At 39.2% G+C, this 24,768-nt stretch overlaps 1 non-coding gene across 1 annotated transcript; it reads left to right on the top strand.

Annotated features, from left to right (window-relative positions):
• Window positions 1-336: 336 nt before the first annotated feature.
• LOC137735816 (small nucleolar RNA R71) lies at window positions 337-447 on the top strand. The gene has a single exon (XR_011068720.2). It is a non-coding gene; the product is annotated as a small nucleolar RNA R71 (small nucleolar RNA).
• The last annotated feature ends 24,321 nt before the right edge of the window (window positions 448-24,768 follow it).

Genomic DNA, 24,768 nt, shown 5'->3' with positions numbered 1-24,768 from the left:
GCTTCCCTAGATGGACATTGGTGAGTAGGATGGCTTGGTATGTTGCAAATGGTACACACTTCATTTGCTTTTGGCACCATGTTGAGCACGGATTCAAGTTTCCTTTCTAGGTTAGCTACCTGCAACAAAAGCTCATGGTTAGAACTTGTTTCATAGACTCCAACTTTCTTACCCCTTAAGTCTTTGTGTTGAGCATTAGACCCCAACATCTCATAAATGTTATATGACTCTTGAGCATTCTTTTTCTTCAATGCTCCACCTGCTGCATTATCAACAGTTGATTGACAAGTTTGGGTTAATCCATCATAGAAAATTTGCATTTGTAAGTGAAAAGGTAACCCATGGTGTGGACATTGGATCAAGAGGCCTTTAAAACGCTCCCAACACTCATTGAAAGGTTCACCATCATCTTGTTTGAAGTTGAAGATTTGTCCCCTTAATGTGGCTGTCTTTTGAGTGGAAAAGAACTTCTCCAAGAACTTCTTAGCCACGGCATCCCATGTGGTGAGGGAACCTGGTGTTAGAGTCATCAACCAACTCTTGGCCCTATCTTTCAAGGTGTAAGGAAACACTCTCATCCTCAAATTTGCTTCACTTACTCCCTGCAAAGGTAAACCACTCACAACATTGTAAAACTCTTTAATATGAGCTAAAGGGTCTTCATTAGGTAAGCCATAAAATGAAGGAAACATATGGAAATGTGAAGATTTGAGATCATAGTTTCTAGCTTCTGTGGGCAGCAAGATGCATGAAGGTGAGTTTGGTATGATTGGTTGAGCAAAGTCCTCCAAAGCTCGAAGTTCATCTAGATTGTTCGCCATCTCTTCCTCTCTTTCCCAATCAAATTGCTCAGATCCTTTACTTGTTGAACTAGGAGAAGCCCTTTCCTCTTCCTCACAGATTAGGGATGAACTTGATGGCACAAAGTTGTCCAAAGTGTGGCCCTTTAACCGTTCAATTCTTTGGCCTAACTCAACAAGTTTATTTGACATATACTACCTGAAACAAAGTAACACAAGTGTGAATGAAAATCAAGAAGCAAACAACAATGAAAAGAACAAAAATAAACTTAAAAACGTTTGAAAAGACTCAAGGGATGTGGAACTAAACGCTTAGAACACTTAAACAATCCTAAAACCCAAAACAGCAACTAGAAGACTCAAAACTGCCTAAAAACCACTTTCTGGGCAGTTTTGAGCACCTACACTAATTTGGACGAAATTGGATGGAAACTTGAATCAAAACACTTACAAACACAAATCAAAACACTTTCTAACTAATTTGGACAAAACAAAGACTCAAAGGACTCAGGACAGATTCACAAGACTCAAAACAATCTAAAAACTCTCAAAACTGTCCAACGCCTTCGTATTGTTGAGCGTTCAATGCTCGATTAGCAATCAAGGACTTTGCAGCCGTGGGGGTCTTGTCCACCAATGCTCCTCCCGCTGAGGCATCTAGCATTTGACGTTCAATAGGTAGAAGTCCCTCGTAAAAGTATTGTAGAAGTAGTTCCTCCTTCATTTGATGCTGTGGACATGAAGCAACAAGAGATTTAAAGCGTTCATAATAAGTAGGAAAGGATTCACCTTCATCTTGTTGGATTCCACTTATCCTTTTTCGTAGGAGGATGACTCGAGAAGTTGGGAAAAACTTCTCCAAGTAAGCTCGTTTCATGCTCTCCCATGATGTGACCGTTCCGGGAGCCAACTCGTACAACCAATCTTTCGCTTTCTCTTGGAGAGAAAAGGGAAAGGCCTTCATCTTCAAGATGCTCTCATCCACGTTCACCGGAGTCATGCTTGAGCAAACGACTTCAAACTCCTTCAAGTGCTTGTTCGGATCTTCCATGGACAGCCCATGGTACTTCGGAATGTGATGTAACAGGCTTGACTTCAATTCGAACTCAGCAGTCTTGTCTTGAGCCGCCCTTGGGTATTGGATGCACAAGGGTGCGGCATTGGCCAATCCCGAAGCGGAAAGCTCCTTGATTGTTCGGTTGTCCGCTGCCATGTCTTCCACTTCCTCTTCAAATTCAGAAACGGACTCGGAACTTGCACTTGATTCACTAGGTTCCGGGTTCTTCCTCTTACGTCTCAACTCACGCTCAAAATCGTCGTCAAAGTTTAAAATATGTTCGTGAACCGGATTAGAACTCCGAGTCATAAACAAGTACCTAAAACAAGAAACAAAATAACATAAGAATCTGATCTAATAAGAAAAACGAAAATAACAATCCAAGGGATTAGCAACTTTGCTAATCCCCGGCAACGGCGCCAAAATTTGATGCGAAAATTAACTTAACACACAAATTAACCCTCTTTTGACAATTGTAGCATATAAATAAGTAGGGATCGTTCTAAACCGGGGATTAGGAGGGACTGCTAAATCACTTGGAAACTGACTCAAAAACGTAAAACAAAGGTTAAAACACTAAACTAGACTCAAAGAATGCAAAGCTAAACAATAAAAACACTAAAACAAACCCAAAGACTCAAAACAGCCCCAAAACACTCAAAACTGCCTTAAAAACACTTTCTGGGCAGTTTTGAGCACTTTCACTAATTTGGACGAATTTGGGTAACAACTTGAATCAAAACACTCAAAAACACAATCTAAAACATATTCTAACTAATTAGACACTCTAAGACACTTGGGGATTTGGTTTTTGACGAAAATCAAACAAACAAAACAAATATGTAAAATAGGCAGATTCTGACGAAATTGGTGAAATTAAGTGGATGGTGAGATGGCTAGGAGGTTTTTCTCCACACATGGCATACTTGCATACAAAATAATCTCCAGTTGCTTATTCGATGAATTTATGAACCTCAACACCCCAAGTTAATTAGGTACGCTTAAATTAACTCTCAGATTTCCCTTAGGTCATTGAATTGAATGGAATTAGCGCATTGCAATCAAATTATTCCTTAAAAGTTTTCTATATGAAAGCGCATGATAGAAAGACAATCAAAGATCATTAGGTTCTATGGAAATCATAGGTGTTGACGAGGCATTCGTAACTATGAAAGCGCATGATACTTATACCAAGAATTTACTTAACATAATTGCGACCAACAATCTTAACTACTCATGGATGTGAGTTCCCAACGATTAGGTGAAGTTCCCTCATATCCTAGCATCATGTTTATGCATGCAAATCAAGCGTGCACTCTCAATTCATATACATAAGCAAGTTTTAATTAAAATAGATAAGTAAATTGAATTCATCATTCATGAAATCACAACTGAAAGTAATCAAATCATCATGCAAATACAACCATGGTTTCGAATTTCCCCCCTAGCCAAAGGGGGGATTAGTTCCTCATGCTTGCACAACAAAAAGTATTGAATTTAAACATGGAAATCATAAGAAAGAATACACCTAAATGCTCAGCAATTCCAAGATGGATTCGATGCACAGATTGCTCCTCTTCCTCCTCCTTGCTGCGGCACAAAGTTAGGGTGATGGAATTGGTGGTTTTGGATGGTGTTTTCTAGTATGGAGGGATGGAGGATGGTTGATTATGGTGGGAAGGGTGCGGCAGAGATGTATGGATGTGTAGGGAGGTCTATGGAGGCTTAGAATGGAGAATGGAGGTGCGGCACAAGGGTTTCTGAATAGCATAAGGGGGTGGTACGAATTTGTGGCTGAAAATATGTTTATATAGTCCTAGGGTTTATTAGATTAGGGTTTACTTAGCTGATTTGGTGGATTAGGGCCCTAGAATTCGGCCATGGTGATTCAAATCCACTTAGAAGAAGGTTTTGGCCCACATAATTCTATAAACTGATTTGTATACCCAAATCCACAAGGATTAGGCCTTGGAATTCAGAATCCCAAAGGGATTGGGCCTAAGAAGGTGCGGCTGATTTAGGGGAGAGGGTAGCTTGCCTTGCAAGGCAAGGTAAAGCCTTCTAGAAAGGTTTGGGCGCCACTTTCTTAGGGTTTCTAGAAAGAATAGGTTTTGTGGCAGATTTGGCCCTTCTAGACTAGGATGCTTCTAGAAATAGGTTCTAGAATGATCCATTTAGGTCCCCATGTAATTAGGAGTAAGACATGATAAGGTTTGGATAAGATAAGATGAGATAAGGTTTGGATAATGTTTTGGATAATTGGATAATGTTGGATAAGGTTGGATAATGTTTAGATAATGTTTTGGATAAGGTTTCCTCTTTTCTTGCACTTTCCTTATCCACTTTGTCCAAAGCTTAGTTCCTTCCTCTTCTTATCACATTTCCACCTTCTTGAAGTGTGGATTCGTCCATCCATGTTAGCCCACATGCAAGCTCACCAACTAGTGTCCAAAATAGCTCCAAAATGCACCAAAATGCACTTTCTTGATACTTTAACCCATAGGACCTACAAACACACGAAATTGAGTTGTAATACGACATTAACTAAGAAATAATAGCACAAATGCACAAGAATAAGCTAGTTAAGTCGCCTAAATATGCTCCTATCAAATTCCCCCACACTTATCTTTTGCTAGTCCTCGAGCAAAACAAATAAACAAAAGAAACAAAACATAACTCTAAACCTTCCAACGTTGCCTCAGGGATTTCCAATGAAACATAACATGTTAAAGATCACTACTCACATAGATTTAAGCAATCCTTACCCTCGAGCATACTTAATCATAGTCACAATTCACTAGCTCGCATTTAATCAATTAAAACAACATTTTGAATGTAGTAACATGCCTTAGAGAATTTCCTCAATTCCTCACCGGATATATTCTCTGTTTTCACTCAGATTTTCTGACTACACTCCCTACACTAGGTATATGTGAGAAGATTGATGTAAACATGTAGACGAACACTCACATATGTTAGAACAAGAAAAGCACTTTCTAGAATTATTAACAATGACATGTATATGATCTCATGAATGGAACGCTACTACTTAGACGCGAGAACCAGGGATACCATATGCTCAAACCAATTTTAAACTCCACATATTGAAACACATAACAATCAAGATAGAAGTCAAAGGGTTGTAACGAGGCTAGGGTATTGGCTAACAACGAAAGGTAAAGGATAACAAACATTCTTAAAGCAATAGTGAGCAAAGTATTGAATTAGGCCCTTAGAATTCCCTTTAGAACGCGGAAGTCAACTTTGATCACCCAAAGGGGGAAGTCACACAAAAATTAGGGCCATATTCAACTTTTTGGACCCTTTCTTCAACAATCTCACTTGTGAGTTCATTCTCACTTATTTTCATTCCTTTTCTTTCTTTTCTTCTTCTTTTTCTTCTTGTTCTTCTTTTTCTTCTTTTTCACAAATTTTTTTTTTTTCTTTCTTTTTCTTGTGCCCCTTTTAAGACTTTGGCACACCCACACTCACAAAATCCCTTCCCCCACACTCGTTTTCTGCACAATTGTCACTCAAAAGGAATTCCTTCTAAGTTATGCTCCACTATCTTTTAAGAACAAAGGTATGGAAAGTCCTATTCTAGGCTAGGTAAGGATGATGTGGTTAACAAGAAAATAGGCTAAATAAGGCTCAAAGGGGTTTAGACCTACAATACAAATGACAAGGGTGGATTCGGCTATTTGGCTATGGTGGTGACTACTACACAACTTCATCTTGTTATTTGTTATGCTAATCAATTTAATGCTTTGAATAAAACGGGTATGAGTTCTAGTATTTGGAACTATAGTGATGAAACGCATTCTAAGTAGCAACCAAGCAAAGAATAATGAGATCATGCAACGACTTTTAGAAAACAAGAATGCACAGATTAATAACTCTCCAAATAAACGTTTAGGCTCAAGTCTCTCAGGGATGTAGCGTTTGTTTGAGTTCCTTCCTTCAAGCATGTTACAAAAACTGATTTTATCCTTTGTGATTACATGTGAATTCGTAAACTATAACTACAACCAAGCATAAACCAAAGAGCAATTCACACGTCCATCATTGTTTGTAACTTTCTTTAACAGTCATGCATTAAAAACCAAATCCTCATCATTGTGTTGGAAGGTACCCTAAGACACAAACAAACACACAAAAACAACTCTTTTTGGCTTTTTCAAATCACTTTTTTCGATTTTTTTCAAATTTTCGGATTTTTACTTCAACACACACCAAAACAGCTTAAAATGCACTAAAAACACTTAAAAACAGTGAGAAACAACATTAGAAGTGATAGGTGATAGAATCCCACGAATTTTGCATAAAAAACACTTGTTTACCCCCCCACACTTAAATCAAACATTGTCCTCAATGTTTCACACAAAGACTCACATAAAAGCAAACAAATAATAAGCAACTAAGCATGAGAAAATAAACAGCAAGGAGAAGGGTTTAGAAACGCAAATCTGGGTTTGGAATGGAAGTTCCATCCTCTCCTTGTCGAATACATGGGTTGCCTCCCAAGAAGCGCTTGCTTTAACGTCTTCCAGCCGGACGAATACGCCATGCTAAGCTTCACTAGTAGTACCCACGGCATGGAGGGGTACATCATCCACCACATGCTCCTCGAAGTTCTCGTAGTAGGGCTTTAATCGATGGCCATTCACCGTGAACTCTTGTCCTGTTTTCAAACTTTGAACTTGGACTGCACCATAAGGAAAAACATTAGTAATAACAAACGGGCCAACCCACTTAGAACGCAACTTACCAGGAAACAAGCGAAGGCGGGAATTAAAGAGTAGCACTTTCTGCCCAATGGAGAATGATTTGCCTCGAATCATCTTATCATGAAAAGCCTTTGTCTTTTCCTTGTAAATTCGAGCGTTGTCATACGCCTCGTTCCTAATCTCTTCTAATTCATTCAATTGGAGCTTCCTGTGAAGTCCAGCCGCATCAATGTCCATGTTGAATGTCTTGATGGCCCAATACGCCTTGTGCTCCAATTCCACGGGAAGATGGCATGGTTTGCCATAAATGAGCCGAAATGGGGACATGCCCAGGGGGGTCTTGTAAGCCGTGCGATATGCCCACAACGCATCCTCCAATCGTACACTCCAATCCTTCCTTGTAGGGCCCACGGTTTTTTCTAGAATCTGCTTAATCTCCCTATTTGAAACCTCGGCTTGCCCATTGGTCTGAGGATGATAAGGTGTTGAAACCTTATGCGTGATGTTGTACTTCTTGAGCAAAGCCTCAATGGTTCGATTGCAAAAGTGAGATCCTCCATCACTTATGATCACTCGTGGCATTCCAAACCTTGCAAATAGGTTAGTTCTAATGAAATCTGCAACCACTCGAGAATCATTAGTTCGGGTGGCTTTTGCTTCCACCCATTTCGATACATAATCCACAGCAAGTAAGATATACAAGAAACCATGTGAGGAAGGAAAAGGACCCATAAAATCAATACCCCAAACATCAAAAATTTCAACCGGAAGAATAACATTTTGCGGCATTTGATCCTTTGCACTAATGTTGCCCATTCTTTGGCAACGATCACAAGACATACAAAAGTTTCTAGCATCCTTAAATAAAGTTGGCCAATAGAATCCACATTCTAAAACCTTAAGGGCTGTGCGTTGTGTCCCAAAGTGTCCCCCACATGCATAAGTGTGACAAAATGTTAAAATAGAAGTGAATTCCATGTCATGCACACACTTACGTATAATCTGATCCGAGCAATATTTCCACAAGTATGGATCATCCCAAACATAAAACCTAGCGTCTTTTTTCAATTTATCACGTTGGTTTCTAGTTAAAGTGTTAGGAACTTGTTTAGTCACCAAATAATTTACCAAATCCGCATACCAAGGCTCACTTACCTTAATGGATAACAATTGCTCGTCAGGGAATGTTTCTACAATAGGGTACGGCTCCTCCTCATGTATCATGCGGCTTAGGTGGTCAGCCACCACATTTTCACTTCCCTTTTTGTCCTTGATTTCGATGTCAAACTCTTGAAGAAGTAGCATCCATCGAATTAGCCGTGGTTTGGCTTCCTTCTTCGTGAACAAGTACTTTAAAGCTGCATGATCAGTGAAAATAATAACCTTAGTACCAAGTAAATATGATCGAAATTTATCTAAAGCAAAGACAATGGCAAGAAGTTCTTTTTCAGTAGTTAAATAGTTCAATTGAGCGTCATTCAACGTCCGAGATGCGTAGTAGATGACATGCGGCTTTTTGTCCTTCCTTTGGCCTAAAACAGCCCCTAACGCATAGTCGGATGCATCACACATTAGCTCGAACGGAAGACTCCAATCTGGTGGCACAATGATGGGTGCCGTGGTTAGCATATCCTTGAGGAGTTGGAAAGCTGCCGTGCATTCCTTGGTGAAGTCGAAAGGTGCATCTTTTTGTAGGAGGCGGCATAAAGGTTGGGAGATCTTCGAGAAATCCTTGATGAACCTCCTATAAAAACCTGCATGTCCAAGGAACGAACGAACCTCTCTAACCGAAGTAGGAGAGGGTAAGTGACGCACAAGATCTATTTTTGATTTATCTACCTCAATACCTTTTTCAGAAATAATATGACCTAAAACTATGCCTTGTTTAACCATGAAATGACATTTCTCCCAATTTAACACAAGGTTAGTTTCAATGCATCGTTTTAAAATCAAACTAAGATTATTCAAACAACCATCAAATGAATCACCAAAAACGCTGAAATCATCCATAAAAACTTCAATAATTTTCTCCACGTAATCTGAAAATATGCTCATCATGCATCTTTGAAATGTGGCAGGTGCATTACATAAACCAAATGGCATACGACGATAAGCAAATGTACCAAAAGGGCATGTGAAAGTGGTTTTTTCTTGATCTTCTGGGGCTATCACAATTTGATTATAACCTGAATACCCATCAAGAAAACAATAAAACGCATAACCCGCTAACCTTTCAAGCATTTGATCAATGAATGGCAAGGGAAAATGATCTTTCCTTGTCGTGGCATTGAGCTTCCTATAGTCAATACAAACCCTCCAACCTGTTTGGATTCGCGTAGGAACAAGCTCATTTTCGGCATTTGTCACCACAGTTACTCCGGATTTCTTTGGAACACATTGCACCGGAGACACCCACCGACTGTCTGAAATTGGATAGATCACTCCACAATCCAAGAGCTTGATTATCTCCTTCTTCACAACTTCCATCATTGGAGGGTTGAGTCGGCGTTGAGCCTCTCGAGATGCTTTGGTCCCCTCCTCCAAAAGTATACGATGCATGCACGTGGTTGGGCTTATTCCCTTGATGTCGGCCAACGTCCAACCAATCGCAGTTTTGTACTCCTTTAACACCCTCACTAACTTACCTTCTTCTTGTGCCGTGAGTGAGGAGGATATGATGACGGGCAAGGTCTCTTGGTCTCCCAAGAAAACATACTTCAAATGGCTTGGCAATGGTTTAAGTTCAAGGGAAGGTGGCTGCACAACTGAAGGAATGGGCTTATTAGTCGAAATTGGAATTGAAATTAGGTCCGAAGACTTACCAGATTGTAGTGGCAATGACTCAAGGGCAGCCACTATCTCAACCATGTCAACACTAGGGGGCACGGCATGGTGCTCACCATGCATGCCGTGGGTATGCAATTGCTCTACTTCCTTGTCTTTAAGTTCCATTCCTCTTGTAATGACCAATTCAAGTGCATCTTCGTTCAATTGTTCAAAATGGTCCTGCGCCAACGAATCAATTACATCAATAGCAAAACATGAATGATCATCAAGAGGGTACTTAATAGATTCAGAAAGATTGAAATTAATAACTTCCCCATCAAATTCCATTGTCAAAGTCCCATTAAACACATCAATCTTTGTGCAGGCTGTTTTCATAAATGGGCGGCCAAGAAGAATTGGCAATGACGGGGCATGGTTTGATTCTTCCATTTCCAACACGTAGAAATCCGCCGGAAAGATTAGATGATTAACCTGCACTAAAACATCTTCCAAAACACCCTTTGGATAGGCATTAGATCTATCGGCCAATTGAATAATCACACCATCATTTTTTAACTCACCTAGGTTCATAGATGCATAAATGGAGTAAGGCATAACATTAATAGATGCACCTAAGTCTAGCATAGCATGTTCAAACCGATTATTGCCAATAACACAAGGAATCGTAAGACTACCCGGATCTTTGCATTTAGGGGGCAATTTACGTTGCAAGATGGCTGAGACATTCTCACTTACCTTTACAACCTCTTTGTTTGAAATTCTCTTCCTAGTAGTACAAAGTTCTTTTAAGAACTTAGCATACCTCGGAACTTATTTAATTGCATCCAAAAGTGGTATATTGACTTGTACTTTTCTAAACGTCTCTAAAATGTCCTTTTCAGCCTCCTCCTTCTTTGTTTGCATGAATCTACGAGGAAAAGGTACATTTGGAGGAATAACATTAGAAATAACCGAATTTGGAACATCCTTACCCTTAGAAGCCGAGTGGTGTACTTTGGGTGGCTGCGGCATGGTGTCTCCCATCCTTGCCGTGGCTTGCTCATGCTCCCCCTCTTCAAATTGCAACTTTTCGTCCTCCATTGGGGCTGAATTAGAGGGTTGTGAAGCCGTTCCAACTTGTTTTCCACTTCGCAACATGATTGCTTTCGCAGATTCGAATCCTCTTTTCGGGTTGACCACTGTTGAGCTAGGCAACCTTCCTTGCTCACGAAATTGCCCCATGAATTCGGCAATCTGTCCCACTTGCTTCTCCAAGTTGTCCACCCTCTTGTCTTGGATTTGCCTCTCTTTGTTTTGAGTTTGGACTTCCTGCGTCAAAGTAGTAAGTAATTGAAAAATCTTATCATTTTCACTTGAATTACCTACATTGCTCTGGGCAGGTTGTGCTTGGGCTTGTGGTGGTGCCAACGGCTTTTGATAGAAACCCGGGGGTTGTTGCCTAAATCCGCTTTGTTGTTGACCTTGTTGGGGGTCTCGCCATTTGAAATTCGGATGATCACGCCAACCGGGATTGTAAGTATTAGAGAACGGATCACCACGTGATTGGTATTGGTTGCCATATCCCACGGCATTGAGTGTCTCCCACCCTCCATTCTCGATTAATTGTGGGCACTTGTCTGTAGGGTGTTCTTGCATGGAGCATACGCCACAAGAAGCTACGGTTTTGACTTTTGGACCTTCCACCACCTGAGAAAGCAACGTAGTAAGGTTAGCCATTTGATTTTGAAGTTCGGTTATGGCACTTACCTCATTGACTTGGTGTTGCCGTGGGGTACTCCTCTGTCCAACGCCTTCGTATTGTTGAGCGTTCAATGCTCGATTAGCAATCAAGGACTTTGCAGCCGTGGGGGTCTTGTCCACCAATGCTCCTCCCGCTGAGGCATCTAGCATTTGACGTTCAATAGGTAGAAGTCCCTCGTAAAAGTATTGTAGAAGTAGTTCCTCCTTCATTTGATGCTGTGGACATGAAGCAACAAGAGATTTAAAGCGTTCATAATAAGTAGGAAAGGATTCACCTTCATCTTGTTGGATTCCACTTATCCTTTTTCGTAGGAGGATGACTCGAGAAGTTGGGAAAAACTTCTCCAAGTAAGCTCGTTTCATGCTCTCCCATGATGTGACCGTTCCGGGAGCCAACTCGTACAACCAATCTTTCGCTTTCTCTTGGAGAGAAAAGGGAAAGGCCTTCATCTTCAAGATGCTCTCATCCACGTTCACCGGAGTCATGCTTGAGCAAACGACTTCAAACTCCTTCAAGTGCTTGTTCGGATCTTCCATGGACAGCCCATGGTACTTCGGAATGTGATGTAACAGGCTTGACTTCAATTCGAACTCAGCAGTCTTGTCTTGAGCCGCCCTTGGGTATTGGATGCACAAGGGTGCGGCATTGGCCAATCCCGAAGCGGAAAGCTCCTTGATTGTTCGGTTGTCCGCTGCCATGTCTTCCACTTCCTCTTCAAATTCAGAAACGGACTCGGAACTTGCACTTGATTCACTAGGTTCCGGGTTCTTCCTCTTACGTCTCAACTCACGCTCAAAATCGTCGTCAAAGTTTAAAATATGTTCGTGAACCGGATTAGAACTCCGAGTCATAAACAAGTACCTAAAACAAGAAACAAAATAACATAAGAATCTGATCTAATAAGAAAAACGAAAATAACAATCCAAGGGATTAGCAACTTTGCTAATCCCCGGCAACGGCGCCAAAATTTGATGCGAAAATTAACTTAACACACAAATTAACCCTCTTTTGACAATTGTAGCATATAAATAAGTAGGGATCGTTCTAAACCGGGGATTAGGAGGGACTGCTAAATCACTTGGAAACTGACTCAAAAACGTAAAACAAAGGTTAAAACACTAAACTAGACTCAAAGAATGCAAAGCTAAACAATAAAAACACTAAAACAAACCCAAAGACTCAAAACAGCCCCAAAACACTCAAAACTGCCTTAAAAACACTTTCTGGGCAGTTTTGAGCACTTTCACTAATTTGGACGAATTTGGGTAACAACTTGAATCAAAACACTCAAAAACACAATCTAAAACATATTCTAACTAATTAGACACTCTAAGACACTTGGGGATTTGGTTTTTGACGAAAATCAAACAAACAAAACAAATATGTAAAATAGGCAGATTCTGACGAAATTGGTGAAATTAAGTGGATGGTGAGATGGCTAGGAGGTTTTTCTCCACACATGGCATACTTGCATACAAAATAATCTCCAGTTGCTTATTCGATGAATTTATGAACCTCAACACCCCAAGTTAATTAGGTACGCTTAAATTAACTCTCAGATTTCCCTTAGGTCATTGAATTGAATGGAATTAGCGCATTGCAATCAAATTATTCCTTAAAAGTTTTCTATATGAAAGCGCATGATAGAAAGACAATCAAAGATCATTAGGTTCTATGGAAATCATAGGTGTTGACGAGGCATTCGTAACTATGAAAGCGCATGATACTTATACCAAGAATTTACTTAACATAATTGCGACCAACAATCTTAACTACTCATGGATGTGAGTTCCCAACGATTAGGTGAAGTTCCCTCATATCCTAGCATCATGTTTATGCATGCAAATCAAGCGTGCACTCTCAATTCATATACATAAGCAAGTTTTAATTAAAATAGATAAGTAAATTGAATTCATCATTCATGAAATCACAACTGAAAGTAATCAAATCATCATGCAAATACAACCATGGTTTCGAATTTCCCCCCTAGCCAAAGGGGGGATTAGTTCCTCATGCTTGCACAACAAAAAGTATTGAATTTAAACATGGAAATCATAAGAAAGAATACACCTAAATGCTCAGCAATTCCAAGATGGATTCGATGCACAGATTGCTCCTCTTCCTCCTCCTTGCTGCGGCACAAAGTTAGGGTGATGGAATTGGTGGTTTTGGATGGTGTTTTCTAGTATGGAGGGATGGAGGATGGTTGATTATGGTGGGAAGGGTGCGGCAGAGATGTATGGATGTGTAGGGAGGTCTATGGAGGCTTAGAATGGAGAATGGAGGTGCGGCACAAGGGTTTCTGAATAGCATAAGGGGGTGGTACGAATTTGTGGCTGAAAATATGTTTATATAGTCCTAGGGTTTATTAGATTAGGGTTTACTTAGCTGATTTGGTGGATTAGGGCCCTAGAATTCGGCCATGGTGATTCAAATCCACTTAGAAGAAGGTTTTGGCCCACATAATTCTATAAACTGATTTGTATACCCAAATCCACAAGGATTAGGCCTTGGAATTCAGAATCCCAAAGGGATTGGGCCTAAGAAGGTGCGGCTGATTTAGGGGAGAGGGTAGCTTGCCTTGCAAGGCAAGGTAAAGCCTTCTAGAAAGGTTTGGGCGCCACTTTCTTAGGGTTTCTAGAAAGAATAGGTTTTGTGGCAGATTTGGCCCTTCTAGACTAGGATGCTTCTAGAAATAGGTTCTAGAATGATCCATTTAGGTCCCCATGTAATTAGGAGTAAGACATGATAAGGTTTGGATAAGATAAGATGAGATAAGGTTTGGATAATGTTTTGGATAATTGGATAATGTTGGATAAGGTTGGATAATGTTTAGATAATGTTTTGGATAAGGTTTCCTCTTTTCTTGCACTTTCCTTATCCACTTTGTCCAAAGCTTAGTTCCTTCCTCTTCTTATCACATTTCCACCTTCTTGAAGTCCAAATTCGTCCATCCATGTTAGCCCACATGCAAGCTCACCAACTAGTGTCCAAAATAGCTCCAAAATGCACCAAAATGCACTTTCTTGATACTTTAACCCATAGGACCTACAAACACACGAAATTGAGTTGTAATACGACATTAACTAAGAAATAATAGCACAAATGCACAAGAATAAGCTAGTTAAGTCGCCTAAATATGCTCCTATCAATATGACGCTAGAATATAAGTGAGTTTCACCTAACAGTTACGAACTTATATTCATAAGTAGTGGAGGTTGCTTATAAACAATCGCGTTAAACGAATTCTTGGCATAAGTTTCATGCGTATTCCATAGTAACGAATGCCTCGTCAACACTTATAGTTTTCAAAGAACTTAATGATTCTTGCTTGTATCTCTATTATGCAATTCGTGTAGGGAACTTGTGGGGAATGCTTTGGGTTGTCTTATGCAATCATCCAATTCATTAACTTAAGGAAAACTTGACGGTTAATTTAAGCGGACCTAATTAACCCGGGGTGTTGAGAATTCATTGTTTATTGAAATGCAATTGGAAATCGTTTTATTATGCAAGTCTAACATGTGTGGAGATGAACCCCTTGGCTAGCATCCATCCATTCTATTCTATCACAAATTCATATTTACATTCTGTCTAGTTTATTAATTTGTTTCGTTATTTCAATTTTTGTAAAACCTAAATCCCCCTTTACTTTAATGTCAAATTAGTTAGAAAGTGTCTTAGATTGTGTTTCTAAGTGTTTTGAATCAATTTATTTCCCAAATTCGTCCAAAGTAGTCAAAGTGCTCAAAACTGCCCAGAAAGTGTTTTTAAGGCAGTTTTGAGTGTTTTGGGTGCTGTTTGAGTCTTTTGGTTTGTTTTAGTGTTTTAAGTGTTTAGTTTTGCATTCTTTGAGTCTAGTTTAGTGTTTTAAACTTTATTTTACGTTTTTGAGTCAGTTTCCAAGTGATTAACAATCCCTCCTAATCCCCGGTCCAGAACGATCCCTACTTACATACTTACTACAATTTGACAAAAAGAGGGTTTAATTTGTGTGCGTATAAATCGCGCATCACTTAGCAATGGTGAAACCGAATCCCTAGCTTCATCTCCAATTGTGCTATCTCATTTTATTAGTTGTTGATTCATTTATTTGTGTATACTTCATTTTCTTGTGCTTTCAAGTTACAACAACAAATCTGCCTAAGTTGATTAGTTTTATTTCTCTTATAGAGTTCTAGCAAAACAAGTAGTTGTATAGGTCCAATTAGTCCCTGTGGATTCGACACCCTTACTTGTGCCATTATACTAAACATATTCTAGCACGAAGAAGGAAAACATCAATCAGCCACCATCTCGGCAATGCCATCATCATGCACGGCCAGATTTGGTTCTCTACCCATTCCTTCGGCAATTGTGGTTTCAAGTGGGTCTTTGTCCAATGAATCAAGAAAATCCTGCGCCAATGACTCAAGTATATCAATAGAGAAACAAGAATGATCGTCATTAAGATATTTAATAGTTTCAGAAAGATTGAAACAATAACTTCCCCATCAAATTCCATCGTTAAAGTTGATAGGAGCATATTCATGCGACTTAAATGGCTTGTTCTCGTGCATTTACGTTATGTTTCTTTAGGTATTTTAGTCCTTTATGCTTGTTTTGTGTGTTTTCAGGTTCTAAGGGCAAAGTATGCAAAAGGATGCCTTTTGGAGCCTTTTGGAGCAAATTAGAGATTGGAATGGATATCATATGCTTGGAGCCAAGAGGATGGACGAAATTGAAGGATTCCTAATCCATTGCAGCCACATGCACATTCAATCATTCACACCAAAACCTTGCACATGCTTTCCCATTTCATTATTCATTCACTTTGCAGCCACCATTCACTCTTTAATCCACATGCATTCATCATCATTCACCCTAGCTTTAATTCACATGCAAACACATTCATTTTCAGCACCAAACACCATCATTGACATGCACTCCCATTTTCTCCCAAAACATTGCACATGCATTCATAATCATTCATCCATTGCAGCCACATGCATTCCCCCTTTAATCCACATGCTCTCCCATTTCAGATTGCATTCCCACTCACCACAAATCAGCCACATGCATTTTGCCTTTCATCATTGCATCACAAATCAGCCACATGCACTTTTCCTTTCATCATTGCACCACAAATCAGCCACATGCACATTCACCCCTTTCTCCACCTATAAATAAGCACCCATTGCAGCCACAAAACTCATTCCCATATTCAGAAATTCTCATTCACTCTTCCATATTCCAGAAATTCGTCAAAACCTCTCCACACCCTTGCAGCAGCCACCAAAACACTTTTCTCCTCCATTGCAGCCACTCCAACCACTCCCCAAACCATTCACACCATCAAACTATCCTTAGACCTTGTGCTACAACGAAGAGGAAGATAAGAGGGCCTAAACGTTCATACAATTCAAGTTTGAGTTGTTGGAATGTTTAGGTGTTTCTTTGATTTCAATGTTTAATTTCAATACTCTTTGTTTTGTACGAATGAGGAATGGAAGAGAAGAGGGCCTAAACGTTCATACAATTCAAGTTTGAGTTGTTGGAATGTTTAGGTGTTTCTTTGATTCCAATGTTTAAATTCAACTAAACCCCCCTTGGCTAGGGGGGAATTCGAAATATATGTTTATGCTTGCATTTTGATTTGATTACTTCTAATTGCGTTTCATAAGTTGTGGATTCAATTCGTTTAACTCTTTGATTGATAACTTATTTATGTATGTTTATTGAGAGTGCACACTTAATTTTCATGCATGAATATGACGCTAGAATATAAGTGAGTTTCACCTAATAGTTACGAACTTATATTCACAAGTAGTGGAGGTTGCTTATAAACAATCGCGTTAAACGAATTCTTGGCATAAGTTTCATGCGTATTCCATAGTAACGAATGCCTCGTCAACACTTATAATTTTCATAGAGCGTAATGATTCTTGCTTGTATCTCTATTATGCAATCATGTAGGGGACTTGTGGGGAATGTTTTGGGTTGTCGTATGCAATCATCCAATTCAATAACGTTAGGAAGATTTGAAAGTTAATTTAAGCGGACCTAATTAACTTGGAGCGTTGAGAATTCATGGTTTATTGAAATGCAATTGGAAATCATTTTATTATGCAAGTGTAACATGTGTGGAGATGAACCCCTTAGCTATTCTATCATCCATTCATTCCATTTCGTCACATTCATCTTTACTATCTGTTTTTACTTACAATCTGTTCTTTTAATTTAAATTCGTCAAAACCAAAATCCCCCTTTACTTTCTTGTTGAATTAGTTAGAAATCAATTTAGTTTGTGTTTATAAGTGTTGTGATTAAATTTGTTACATAAATTCGTCCAAATTCACCAAAGTGCTCAAAACTGCCCAGAAAGTGATTTTAAGGCAGTTTTGAGTGTTTTGGGTGATGTTTGAGTCTTTTCGTTTGTTTTAGTGTTTTAAAGTTTAGTTTTGCATTCTTTGAGTCTAGTATAGTGTTTCATATTGTTATTTTACGTTTTTGAGTCAAATCCAAGTGGTTAACAATCCCTCCTAATCCCCGGTCTAGAACGATCCCTACTTATACATATACTACAATTTGACGAAAAGAGGGTTTAATTTGTGTGCGTATAAATCTCGCATCAAATTTTGGCGCCGTTGCCGGGGATTAGCAAATTGGCTAATCTCTTGGATTGTTCGTTTCTGTTATGTATTTTAGTTTTAGTTTTTGATTTGTGTTTTATTTGTTGAATTCAAGTACTAGAGAAGAACAACATGGCACTTGATAATGCTTCTCTTTTGTCACAGCTCATGGAACGGTCCCAAATGCAAAGCGTTGATATATTTGATCTTCAATCAAGGAATAACGTGTTTTCCAATACTTACAATTCAGATTGGAGTGATCATTCAAACTCTATGTGGTGGGAAGCTCAACATGTTCAAGAAGAAGGATATTGGCAGCCACCACAACCTCATATTCAATATGCCCAACCAAATTCAAGTTCGTCAATAGATTATAATCAAAAGCTTAATGAATTAATTTGTTTGGTGCAGGGCTCACAAAATCAAGAGAATGAGGCTCAACAAGAAGGATATTGGCAGCCATATGAGGAGTTCTATTCAATGCCTATGCAGACACCACAAAGGTTGGACCTCTTGGAAAAGCAAATTGGGCAGATCGCGGAGTTCGTAGGACAGTTTCGAGACCAAGGCGAACTCCCTAGTTCAACCATTGAAAACTCGAAGGAAGATTTTGAAATCCATAATGCTATCACTTTGGGAAGTGCTATGGAGGTTGGAGCTGACCTAAAAATGTCCAAACATAGCCTAGAAGTGGATGAGGAGTTGCAATTTGAGGAAGAGGAATACACCCAACCCACGGCAAGGGTGGAAACACCTTTGCCGGAGGCACCTATTGCTCCTACGCCATCTAATTCAAGTAAGGTTGTTCCAAATTTAATTAATTCTAACACCATTCCACCTAATATCCCTATTCCTTGCAGGTTCATGAATTCCAAGGAAGAAGAAAGTGAAAAAGACATCTTGGAAGCCCTTCCAAAGGTGCAAAGTAGGGAATATCATGAATTCATCAAAGAGGACGTTCTTGAGGCAAACAACCCTAAAGAAGTTGAATTTTATGACACAAGACAAGGACCAATCCTCACATCAAATCTGTCCAAGGGCAAAGTTCCTGAAATGTTCAAAGAAGATGTGTTTATCCTTGAGTTCATGTCGGAGCACATAAGTAAGCCACCTCCTCCAATTTCAATTTTCTTTTATACTAACATGTTGTTAATGATTCAGGCATCCAATCTTGAATTTAAACCATTACCGGATCATTTCAAGTATCACCGCCCATTCAAAGATAAATTCCATGCCGATTGATTCAGAATAAAAAAAAATAAAATAAAATAAAGCAGATGTAGCCTTCACAGAGGTTGTTTGCTTGAGGCCCCACTACGTGGCTTTACTCTTGAAGCGGAAGGCGTAGGAACAGAAGGCATCGGAACGGAAGGCATCGGAGCAGAAGACATAGGAGCGGAAGGCATCGGAGCGGGAGGCATCGGAGCTAGAGCATTCCAGGCCTCAATACTTGGCCATACGCTGGATGACCCAGGAAAAAGGTGCCTCTGGAGATAAGCCGCAAGCCTTTGACGGTCACCTTGAATCCGACCTTCAGATTCTTGCAGCTCATCAAGCTTCCTCTTCATGCCCGACGAATAGTTATTTGCAAGCACATGCAAACTTCTATTCTCGTACTTAAGCTGCTGGATCTCTTGCTTAAGACTTTCCACCTCTGCCATCAATGATTCCACCTGACGGGAGCGGGCAAGCAGGCGTTGGCCCATGTTGGACACAGAACTCGCACACTGAACACTTAGTGCGAGGGACTCTTGAACAGCCAACTCATCGGACCGTCCTGACAGCAGCCTACTATCATTTGGAGTGAGGAGGTTCCTAGCTACTATTGTAGCTGTTGTGGCGTCCTGCATCACGGAGTCTTCACCTGTAAGAGGACCGTTAGAAGATAAGAAAGAAGGGCGCCATACGTTACCTTGACGCGGTGATAGGAGCATATTCATGCGACTTAAATGGCTTGTTCTCGTGCATTTACGTTATGTTTCTTTAGTTATTTTAGTCCTTTAAGCTATTTTCGTGTGTTTGTAGGTCCAAAGGGCTAAAGGAGCAAAAAGATGCATTTTGGAGACTTTTGGAGCACTTTTGGGCTAAGGATGGATAGCTTATGCTTGGCGCCAAAATGTTGGACGAAATTGAAGACCAAAGTGTTGGAACCTTGTTCCCTTTAGTTTTAGGACATTTAAACCTTTCCAATTCCCTTATGCCGTGCATCTCCACCTTTCTCCCAAAACCATACACATGCATTCATTATTCATTCCCTCACATGCTCCCATTACTTATCATCACCACTTATCACTTATCATAACCACATATCATATCACTTATCATCACCACTTATCACTTATCATAACCACATATCATATCACTTATCACTTATCACTTATCACTTATCATCATCACTTATCATATCACTTATCATAATCACTTATCACTTAACATGCACCCATCACCTAACACAAAACCTTGCAGCCACATGCATTCCCCTTTTGCACATGCTTTCCCATTTCATTATTCATTCACCTTAATCATTCCCTCACATGTTTTCCCAACCCACTGATGCGTGATTTATACGCACACAAATTAAACCCTCTTTTCGTCAAATTGTAGTATATGTATAAGTAGGGATCGTTCTAGACCGGGGATTAGGAGGGATTGTTAACCACTTGGATTTGACTCAAAAACGTAAAATAACAATATGAAATACTAACTTAGACTCAAAGAAAGCAAAACTAAGCTTTAAAACACTAAGACAAACCAAAAGACTCAAAACAACACAAACACACTCAAATCTGCCTAAAAACCACTTTCTGGGCAGATTTGGGCACAAACACAAATTTGGACGAATTTATGTAATAACTTGACTCAAGAACGTAAAAACACAATATAAAACACTAAACTAACTCAAAGAATGTAAAACTAAACACTTAAAACATTAAAACAAACCAAAAGACCCAAACATCACCCAAAACACTCAAAACTGCCTTAAAATCACTTTCTGGGCAGTTTTGAGCACTTTGGTGAATTTGGACGAAATTGGGAAATAAATTGAATCAAAACACTTAGAAACATAAACTAAGACACTTTCTAACTAAATTGGACAATAAAGTAAAGGGGGATTGAGGTTTATAAGAAATTAAAACCACTTTCTAACTAAGACAAATCTGCCTAAAAACCACTTTCTGGGCAGATTTGGGCACAAACACAAATTTGGACGAAATTAAGTAATAACTTGACTCAAGAACATAAAAACACAATATAAAACACTAAACTAACTCAAAGAATGTAAAACTAAACACTTAAAACATTGAAACAAACCAAAAGACTCAAACATCACCCAAAACACTCAAAACTGCCTTAAAATCACTTTCTGGGCAGTTTTGAGCACTTTGGTGAATCTGGACGAAATTGGGAAATAAAATGAATCAAAACACTTAAAAGCACAAACTAAATTGATTTCTAACTAAATTGGGCATTAAAGTAAAGGGGGATTTAGATTTATACGAAAATTGAAATAACAAAACAAGTTAATAAACTAAACAGATTGTAAAACGAATTTGATGGAATGGAATGAATGGATGATAGAATGGCTAAGGGGTTCATCTCCATACATGTTATACTTGCATAATAAAATGATTTCCAATTGCATTTCAATAAACCATGATACTCAACACCCCAAGTTAACCGTGATGCACTAATTAACCTTCAAATCTTCCTAACGTTATTGAATTGGATGGGTTAGCGCATACAACAATTCAAAACATTCCCCACAAGTCCTCAACATGAATGCATAGAAGAGATACAAGCAAGAATCATTACGCTTTATGAAAATTATAAGTGTTGACGAGACATTCGTTACTATGGAATACGCATGAAACTTATGCCAAGAATTCGTTTAACGCGATTGTTTATAAGCAACCTCCACTACTTGTGAATATAAGTTCGTAACTATTAGGTGAAACTCACTTATATTCTAGCGTCATATTCATGCATGAAAATTAAGTGTGCACTCTCAATAAACATACATAAATAAGTTATCAATCAAACAGTTAAACGAATTGAATCCACAACTTATGAAACGCAATTAGAAGTATTCAAAACAAAATGCAAGCATAAACATATATTCGAATCACCCCCTAACCAAGGGGGTTTTAGTTCCTCATTCGTACAAAACAAAGAGTATTGAAATTAAACATTGAAATCAAAGAAACACCTAAACATTCCAACAACTCAAACTTGAATTGTATGAACGTTTAGGCACTCTTCTCTTCCTCTTCGTTGTAGCACAAGGTCTAGGGATAGTTTGATGGTGTGAATGGTTTGGGGAGTGGTGGAGGAATGGAAGAGGAGTGGTGGAAATGGAAGGATGATGTTTGGATTCTAAGGGAGGGCACGGCACAAAGGGTTTGATGGTCTACATTTCTGCAATGGATGAGTGTTTGAATGGAATGGATGGACTTTGTGAAGGGCACGGCCCCAAGGGACCAATTTCTGTTGTGAATTGAATTGTGTACGAATGAGTGTGAATGAATGAGTATTTATAGGTGAAATGGGGGGAACATGACAGCTAGGTTGCATGTGCTAATGCTGGAATGGTATGGTGAGTGAATGTGCATGGCAATGAGTGTTGTTGGTGCTGAAAATGCATGTGTGTGCATGTGAAATCTGCCAAGATGCATGTGAAGGTGTATGAATGTGCACGGCATGGGATGTTTGTGGAGTGGATTGTGCATGTGGGTTGCTGGAACAAAGATGGAATGCATGTGATTAAAGGGTGGAATGAATGGAATGCAATCTGAAATGCATGTGAATTAAAACTAGAGTGATGATGATGAATGCATGTGCAAAGGAAGTGGATTTTCTGCAAATGCAAGGTGAATGTGCATGGCTGAAAATGCATGTGAATTAAATGGATGTGGGTGGAAATGTGGTTGCAATGATGAAGTGAATGCATGTGGAATGGATGCAAAGGGAATTAGGCTCGGCAATGATGGTGTTTTTCTGTGGTGAATGGTAATGCAATGTGTTTGCATGTGAATTAAAGCTATGTGAATGATTAGGGTGAGTGTGCATGTGCCTTGACAGCTAGGATGAATTAATTAAAGGAAGTGCATGTGATTGCAAAATGTGAATGATTATAAGTGTATGTGAGTGAATTAAAGGATGGAATGCATGTGAAATGAATGAAATGCAATCTGAAATGGGATAGGAGTGCACGGCAAGGTTGTAGAAATGATTATGGATGCATGTGTTGATTAAAGGGGGAATGCAATTTGAAATGGGATAGCATGTGGGTGGAAATGCATGTGGGTGAATGTGTGGCTGCATGGATTAAAGAATGGGAGTGCATGTGTTGAATGATTAAAGTGCATGTGCAATGTTTTAAAGGATGGAATGATGGAGGAACAAGTGCATGTGAATGCATGGTGATAGCATGTGCACGGTTTTGATTGGAATGATGGCAGATTGTGTGGGTGAGTGATTAGGTTGGAAATGCATGTGCAATGGATAAAGGAAAGGTTTAAATGTCCTAGAACTAAAGGGAACAAGGTTCCAACACTTTGGTCTTCAATTAGGTCTTCAATTTCGTCCAACACTTTGGCTCCAAGCATAGGCTATCCATCCTTAGCCCAAAAGTGCTCCAAAAGTCTCCAAAATGCATCTTTTTGCTCCTTTAGCCCTTTGGACCTACAAACACACGAAAATAGCTTAAAGTACTAAAATAACTAAAGAAACATAACGTAAATGCACGAGAACAAGCCATTTAAGTCGCATGAATATGCTCCTATCACCCATTGCAGCACATGCACATTCACCCTTCATTATTTCCATCCACATGCATTTATCATCATTCACCCAAGCTTTAATTCACATGCCAACACATTCATATCAGCCACATGCATCTCCCATCTCATTTCCAGATTGTCCCCTTGCACATGCAGCCACTTATTCAAAGCACATGCATTTCCACCCTTTAATCACATGCATAAATCAGCCACATGCATCTCCCATCACCATTCCAGATTTCCACCACCCTCCTAGCTGTCATGTTCCCCCCATTTCACCTATAAATAACCCTTCATTGCAACCACAAGGAGGGGGGATCCATTCACCACAGAAATAAGGCCTTTGTGCCAGAAATTCATCCATTCCAAACACTCTTCCATAAACTCATCCATTGCAGAAATGTAGACATCAAACCACCCTTGTGCCGTGCCTTCCCTATTAATCCAAACACCACTCCCCAAACCATTCACACCATCAAACTATCCTTAGACCTTGTGCTACAACGAAGAGGAAGAGAAGAGTGCCTAAACGTTCATACAATTCAAGTTTGAGTTGTTGGAATGTTTAGGTGTTTCTTTGATTTCAATGTTTAATTTCAATGCTCTTTGTTTTGTACGAATGAGGAATGGATGATAAGAGGGCCTAAACGTTCATACAATTCAAGTTTGAGTTGTTGGAATGTTTAGGTGTTTCTTTGATTCTCTTTGTTTTGTACCATGAGGAACTAAACTCCCCCTTGGTTGGGGGGTGATTCGAATATATGTTTATGCTTGCATTTTGATTTGATTACTTCTAATTGCGTTTCATAAGTTGTGATTCAATTTGTTTAACCATTTTATTGATAACTTATTTATGTATGTTTATTGAGAGTGCACGCTTAATTTTCATGCATGAATATGACGCTAGAATATAAGTGAGTTTCACCTAATAGTTACGAACTTATATTCATAAGTAGTGGATGTTGCTTATAAACAATCGCGTTATACGAATTCTTGGCAAGAGTTTCATGCATTCATAGTAACGAATGCCTCGTCAACACTTATAATTTTCATAGAGCGTAATGATTCTTGCTTGTACCTCTTCTATGCATTCATGTTGAGGACTTGTGGGGAATGTTTTGAATTGTCGCATGCATCATCCAATTCAATAATGTTAGGAAGATTTGAAGGTTAGTTAGTGCATCACGGTTAACTTGGGGTGTTGAGAATTCATGGTTTATTGAAATGCAATTGGAAATCATTTATTATGCAAGTATAACATGTAT

This window comes from Pyrus communis, chromosome 2 (assembly GCF_041283825.1).
Source record: "Pyrus communis isolate YQ-2024b chromosome 2, ASM4128382v1, whole genome shotgun sequence".
Lineage (NCBI taxonomy): Eukaryota > Viridiplantae > Streptophyta > Magnoliopsida > Rosales > Rosaceae > Pyrus > Pyrus communis.
The sequence above is the reverse complement of the archived record's forward strand: the minus strand, read 5'-3'. Positions and strand labels throughout refer to the sequence as shown.